The 7,500-nt window shown below is 37.4% G+C and overlaps 1 pseudogene; it reads left to right on the top strand.

The window, feature by feature from the left end:
* The first annotated feature begins 1,736 nt into the window (after positions 1-1,736).
* On the top strand, positions 1,737-3,528 carry LOC116133673 (annotated as a pseudogene).
* The last annotated feature ends 3,972 nt before the right edge of the window (positions 3,529-7,500 follow it).

Here is a 7,500-nt window from a genome sequence, read left to right as displayed (position 1 = left end):
GTCCTATTAATAAGATAGGTGGCGATTAAAATGCAATCATTCCAAAAAGATAAGGGAACACCGGATTGAAATTTTAAGGATGTGCAACATTTAAAATATGTTGCTGCTTGCGTTCCACAATCCCATTTTGTTGGGGGGTTTCCACACAAGTTTTTTGATGGATAATTCCCTTTTGCATGAAGAAACCAGTCATTGAAAATTCATTTCCATTATCAGATTGAAGAGCTTTAAGTTTTGTATGGAATTGTGTTTCAATTAGTGAGCAAAAAGATTGCAATAAGGGTCGGGTTTGAGATTTTTTTTTCATTAAATAGACCCAAGTGGATCTGGTGAAGTCATCAACGATTGTTAAGAAATATTTTGATCCATCATATGCCATTTGGGAACATGGTCCCCAAATGTCACAATGGATGAGTTCAAAAGGTTTAGAAACGCGGTTGTTACTAACAGGAAAAGGTAACCTGTGATATTTTGAAAAATGACATGTAGAGTATGGAACAATAGAATCCATAGAAGTTAAGTGAGGTAAATCCTTTTGTAACAAAGATAAGCGTGAGTCAGACAAGTGACCCATTCTACAATGCCATAAGCTATGGGAAATTTGCTGGGAAGTAACAGAGGTAGAAATAGATAATTTATTGAAGGGTAAAGCAAATAAAATGGAAGATAGGGCTGTGGCAGGCACTCCTGTTAGCCGAAGATGGTAAAGACCATTGATAGCCTCACCCTTCCCAATCGTGTGCCAAGAGAAAAGGTCCTGCACATAGCATTCATTAGCAAAGAAAACAAAGCAATTAATGTCTTGGATTATTTTTTTGGCTGAGAGGAGATTGAAATTAAAAGATGAGATGCATAAAACATCTTTGAGAGTAATGATAGAATTGATTTTAACAATACCCTTATGGGTAACATTGACATCATCACCAAAGCTACGGACACCGATTATTTTTGTACCGAAAATGTGAGTCAGGGGTACATGTAGGCCGGTACACATTTTTGGTGCAAAATAATCGTTGTTCGTAGCTTTGTTGTTGACATCATTACCATTTGGAAATCTAACTTTAAAATCAACTATGGATGGCAAGGAAGTATAAATGGAGGTGCAACAGATCATGTGATCAATTGCACCCGTGTCTATTATCCAAGGAATATGATGTGAAGATGTTGTATTAGAGACTAGAAAGCAAGAAGCTATACCAGAGAAGGTGGAAGGTGAAAGGCAGACTAAGAATGGATCAATGGACTAAACCTGATTTGCTGCTGGTTGTGTAGCTTGAGACTGGAGTAAAGCAATGATATGTTGATATTGCTCTTGAGTTATAACTGCTTGAGATTTCTCACTGATCTATTCTTGGTTGGAGAGACTATTTTGGTTAACATATGGGTCAGGTCTTGGATTGATTGGCAAGCTTATGGCCAGGGGGATAGCCATTTAATTTGTAACTTCTCTCCATAGTGTGTCCAACTAGATTACAGTGTGTACATGTGGGTTTCTCAAGATTTGGATTAGCCTTAAAACATGTTTCCAGAGAATGGCCTAAGACTTTGCAGAAAGTGCAAAAATATTTGTCTCATCGTTGGGAACTAAAAGATTTGGGGTTGTCTCGGGNGAATTTGTTGGTGTGATGATATCAAATTTTGAGTAATATGTCCTTCAGGCAATCCATCTGCAAGTCTTACATTTGAAGGAGGATTTCTGTGATCAAGGAGTGAACTTCCAATTGATCAAGCAGTAAATGTTTAGCAATGACACTGCTTATTCCGCTCACTTTGATCACTCTTTATTAGCCTTTTCTTTTTACCATGGCATGGTTCGCAAAGGCCACTCACTGCCTAACCAGTTTATATACCCGCATGTTTTGAAATCTTGTCCTCAGGTTTGGGAGTCTTTTGGGACTAAAATGGTTCATACTCACATAGTTAAATCGGGTTTTGAAGAATACTATTAGAGCTAAAAATTGTGTTGGGCTTGACGAGACCCAACAACGAAATAAATATGTCACGGCCCAAGGCTTCAACCTAATCCTGATTGGGCTTACGCTTAAAATCACCTTGCGACCTACCCACTCTATGAGTTGGGTTATCCTATAAGTTAAGCTAAATTGGGTTTCAGCTCATTAGCCTGCAACAGTTTATAAAATAGGAAATCAGAATCCTATTCTAGTTCCTCTTCTACTAAGATTTTAAATCTTACTCAAACTATTAAACTTGATCTGATAAGGTCAAGAAATCATATCTCTTTTATGATAGGGATTATCTCCCAAAATAGGACTTAGTATCCTACTAAGATTCCAAATCTTATTTAAAATATTAAACTTAATCTGACAAGGTCAAAAAATCATATCTCCTGATAAGGTCAAGAAATCATCCCAAAAAAGAGGACTCAATGTCCTACTAGGATTTCAACCACTTGGGTTCACTATAAAAACAGAGGTTTGCCCTCTCATTAGGCATGCAATCTCCCATAGTTAATCTATACTACTCAAAACCATCTCTTTGCTCCTAAAGTTCTTACTCCCAAGAACCCGACGCCTCTACCATAGTCCTAATCTCCGACAGGACTTCTGGTAGTTCTTCATCTCCTTAATTTTTATCAAATAATCTCTTTCAGCCTCGTTGACTTGAGCGTCGGAGTGCCTATGGCAAACACTGCCCCGGTGTTTTCCGGAAGCTTCACGTTTGTGCTTTCATGTGTGCAGGTCCAACGGATTGTTAGTGGCCTCAACCTCACGGGATCAGACCCTATTTTCATGACGGTAGATTTTTTGTATATACAAATACCCAATTGAAAACTGCTTTTGTTGACTCTTATTCGAAGTCGAGTAGTGATATTTTTGTAGCTAGGAAACTATTTGATAAAATGTTTGGCAGAAATGTTGTGTCTTGAACTGCTATGATTTCTGGGTATACAAGAGTTGGGGATATTAAGAATGTTGTTTTCTTTTTGAGGAGATGGCCGATCCAGATGTACCTTGTTGAAATTCTGTTATTGCAGGTTGCACGCTGAACGGAAATTTCTTGGAGGCCATTGGGTTCATTAGGAGGATGGTGATGGAGAAGAGTTTTAATATTAGGCCTAATCAGCTTATGGTTGTCTATACTCTCTCGGTTTGTGGTCACACAGGGATGCTGCAGCTTGAAAAATTGATTCAAGCTTTTGTTTATAGAAATGGGCTGGGTCCTGATTGGTTTATTTGGAGCGCTTTGGTGGACATGTATGGTAAACGTGGGAGCTTAAAAGAAGCAAAAAGGATTTTTGATGGGTGCTTGAAGAGAAGCTTGACTTCCTGGAATTCAATGATCAATTGTTTTGCTCTCCATGGCAAAAGTGAGAAGGCGAGAAATGTGTTTGAGGAGATGATACAATACGGATGTCATGATGTGAGACCAGATGGGGTTACATTTATCGGATTGTTGAATGCTTATTTTGAATTGATGACTACGAATTATGGAAGTTGGCCTCAGATTGAGCATTATAGGTGCTTAACGGATCTTCTTGGTCGAGCAGGGAAGTTTGAACAAGATTGAGCCTGATGGGGGTTTTCTGGGGTTCTTTGCTTATTGGAAGTAAAATAAATGGTCGGCAAAAACATATGGATAACTAGGGAAGTGGGTTGAGGTTGACAAGAAAGTTCATCAATTTTATTTTGTTGACAAAACACATCCTGGAACAGGGGAGATATTTGATATATTGGATAGTCTGATTGGTTTGGATTAGCCTGGAGCTTATAGGCTTTCTCCACGATAATCTACTGTCACTTTTCTTGTTGTGAAAGATGAGGAAGAAGAAAATTCCTTTGAAATTCATTAAACTAGTCCAATACCTGCACTTTGTATCTAACACGTGGATCACTGTCTTGTTCCATGGTGAGTATGGTTGCTTTACAAAAAGCATTGCTCCACCTTTTATGACTGAATACTCCTCTCCAAACATCCCATGATTAGGGGATAAAGAATACCAGCCAGTTAAAATCTGGAGCATTGATGATGGATTTCCTGCTGCAGGTTAGCAAATGCTTCTCCTGTAGGATTTTTTCTTTGTATTTCTGATTTCATGTCGATGCTTTGATACTATGTTAAAAATCGGAAGGGTAAAAAATAAAATAAAGAACAACAATAACAGCACACAAAGGCACACGATATTCTAAGTAGTTGGGCATAAATCACCTATATCCACGAATGAGATAGTTTCACTATAATCTTAAGCCTAGTTAGTAAATATCGGTTTGACAAAAAAAAGGGTACGGAAATTTTATGGGTATGATATAACAAATGGTGAAAAATACGTTTGTAAAAATTCGGCCACAAAATTCAGATACGAGAAAAATACGGTACAAATATATACGGGTTTAATACAACACATTATCAATAATAGGTTTTGAAAAATACGATAATATCAATCTTTATTTTAACACTTTTCATGGACCACCTGGTTAAAATTAATATCAATACGGGTACGGCAAAAAAAAGGTACAGGAATTTAACGGGTATGATTAGGGGTGTAGCCGAGCCAAGCTCAAGCTTGAGCTGCTCAAGTGCCTTTTTGAGCTGAGCTTGAGCCATCTAGTGCTCGGCTTGAAAGGGTATGAGGGTAAGTTTTTTAAATATAAGGTGTAAGTTTTTCAAGTATAAGGGTGTATATGTGATTTATTATTTTACATATAAATTGTTTATTCCAAAAACCCTAACACATTTTTCATCACAACTGCACTTCTTCTCCTTTCTTTTCTCTTTCCTTTTTCTTCTCCTTTCCTTCTTCTTTCCTCTAGCTCTTCTACCTCAAATCTATGGCATGACAAATCTTGTCTCGCTCTCCCTTCTCTAAGCTGCTTTTTCTTCTCCAAAAATCAAGCTGTATGATTTTGTTCTTATGCTTGCTCGGTTTTTGTTGCTTTTACATTATCTTTAAAGATTTGAAGAATCTAGTGGATTGGCTTTGGTTTTTATTTATTTAAGATTGTTGGTGGGTTGCTTTGTATAAAAGCCTATTAAACGAGCCGAGCTTCGAGCTCAACAAATCATCTCGAGTCGAGCTTCGAGCCTGGTTTCTAGAGCTCGTCGAGCCCAAGCTCAAGCTCTAGTTCCCTAAATTTTCTCAAGCCGAGTTTCGAGTCCTATAGTGTTCGGCTCGGCTTGTATACAGCCCTAGGTATGATTCGACAATTGGTGAAAAATATGTTTGTAAAAATACGGGAATAATTTACGAATAAAATGTCTGAGGTGTACAGTTCGCGAATAATATGGATGTGTTGATAAAATACAAAAATTCACGAATGATACGCGAATTATACGACTGGGCATATAATTCATGTTTTATTCGCAAATTTACTAACTAGCATTTTAAGAACACAAATGCTAGACTGTACAACACCATTAAACCTTCTACTTAGGCGAACACCTTGTTCGTATGGTATTTAATACTCTTTCTAACATCTTATGTTTTTCACATTTTTTTCCTCTTATAACTTCTCTCATAACCTTGAATTAGTTCTTACCCTCCTATTTATGTGGATAGAATAGGTTATTTTTTTTCTACTAGGATTCATATTTCAAATCCTAATAGAACTTCTCTAATTTAATTCATTCTCCTATTTTAACTCTAAATAAAATCCTAAACCAATTCTTCTTTCCTAATACAATTCAAATTAAAGAAAAACAAATATTCTCAATTACAAATTCCTAAAATAGAAATTTGCCTAAAACATAATTTTTTATTTTCTTCTTGCTTGCATTTTTTTCATCAATTACCAAAAAGTGTTCACAAACAGTTATTCTTTGCTCTTTTTCTTTATGGTGTTATAAAATTTGATGTTTTTAATTCAGTCCAGTTACACTAAATTTATATATGCAACATACTATACATTATGTAGTATATTTTTGGAGTTCAAAGAAGAATTGAAACTTGTGCATTTTTGTGTTACCTTTCATTTTTGTGCGTTGTTTTTTCTTTCATGTTTGATCAATTTCTTGAGAATATATGCAATTGGTATAAAGTCATTCTATAAAATAACTCATAAACTAATTTCTAACAAAATTGTAAAGATATAGAAAGTTTTCATGTATTTTTACCCTAATCTCCTCTAGTTCTCGATGACTGAAAGTTGACTTACATAGCCGCCTGACTCATCAATGGCGGCAATACGCTTCATCTCGTTAGTATCCAAGTTGTACCAATACAGTGAATTCGCATTATGCTGTATGAGCATGTACCCAACTTTGCTGTTGCAGCCCTCCACAACCAGCCATGGCAGAAACAAGTGTCCAGCAAACAAACTTGTTGGATCAGTTGGTCTATTTATGATAGAATCAAAACAGAGTTTATGAAACTTAATCCAAATGCTTTCCTTCAAAATCCATATGTCTAACTCAGTAGGAGAGGCTTGGTAGGCAAAGCAAAGCGATTCTTTAATCTCCAATAACTTCATGTAATAATTTGGTATCGAATATCTGTGTTGCGGCAGGCGTGGAACCATAACGCTTTCCATGAACTCTTCTGTTGCAATGTTTAATGGTTGTACAAACACCTCATTAATGTTACATGGTCGTGGTATTACAAACACCTCATTAATGTTACGTAGTCGTGGTCTTTCATGAGGTCTTTCTGCTGTCCAATATAATATTCCTTTCACAACAACTGATGAAAATTTGGATAGTGTTACGTTCTGCCGCAATGGAGGTGTCGACTGCCTCCAAGATTCTTCATTTTCAGAATCCAACGAACATATGTAGCAATGGACAATATTGGGACTTTGACCAGTCGAAAGCACCACGGCCTTATATTTTTGGGTTGATGCATCATAGACCAACACTAAATAGCGGTCAAGACTTTGCAGGCAAGGAAGCAACTGGCGCCGGTGACGAGTGATGGCATCGTAAACAGATAAGCAGGTTATCGGAGAAGATTTGTCCTGATCAACTAGCACTAAACTATCACAACATGCCACCGAAAAAAACAAAGGGCGACATAGGAAAGGCAAAGAGCCTAATTTCGTTGCTATCAGTCCTGTCTCATCCAATCTATATGAACTATAGCAACCATTGAAGGGGGGGGGGGGGAGGGGGGGGGGGGTGGGGGTGGGGGGGGGGGGAGGGGGGGGGGGGGTCGCTCCTTTCTTCCATGAAAAATCATGACTTTTGACATGCATTGTTGAAGGTGGACCTGGCAGAAATTGGAGTCAGATATCATATGGCACCATGCTTGCAGACGCTTTTGAATCTAACCACAGTCTTTGTAGGAAGTCTCATTATATATCATAGAAATATCTTGGGGCAAGTGAAACCCATTGTTTCTTCTTTCTTCCATTCCTGAAGTGTGCGTACGCTGATAGCAATAAATTAAAGATGCAAGTTTACTGAGAGTGGAGTGCCTTTATAGAGTGGAGTGCCTTTTACAGACTTCTCATAGGAGAAGGATTTTGTAAAGATAGAAACCTACTTAAACAATAATTTCAGCCCTCTCTCGTAGTATCTGTAGTTATCTGCTATCATAATACCTGTCTC

The sequence above is a fragment of the Pistacia vera genome, unplaced genomic scaffold (genome assembly GCF_008641045.1).
Source record: "Pistacia vera cultivar Batoury unplaced genomic scaffold, PisVer_v2 Contig272, whole genome shotgun sequence".
NCBI classification, from domain to species: domain Eukaryota; kingdom Viridiplantae; phylum Streptophyta; class Magnoliopsida; order Sapindales; family Anacardiaceae; genus Pistacia; species Pistacia vera.
Note: the sequence above shows the minus strand (reverse complement) of the source record. Positions and strands in the feature narration are given on the sequence as shown.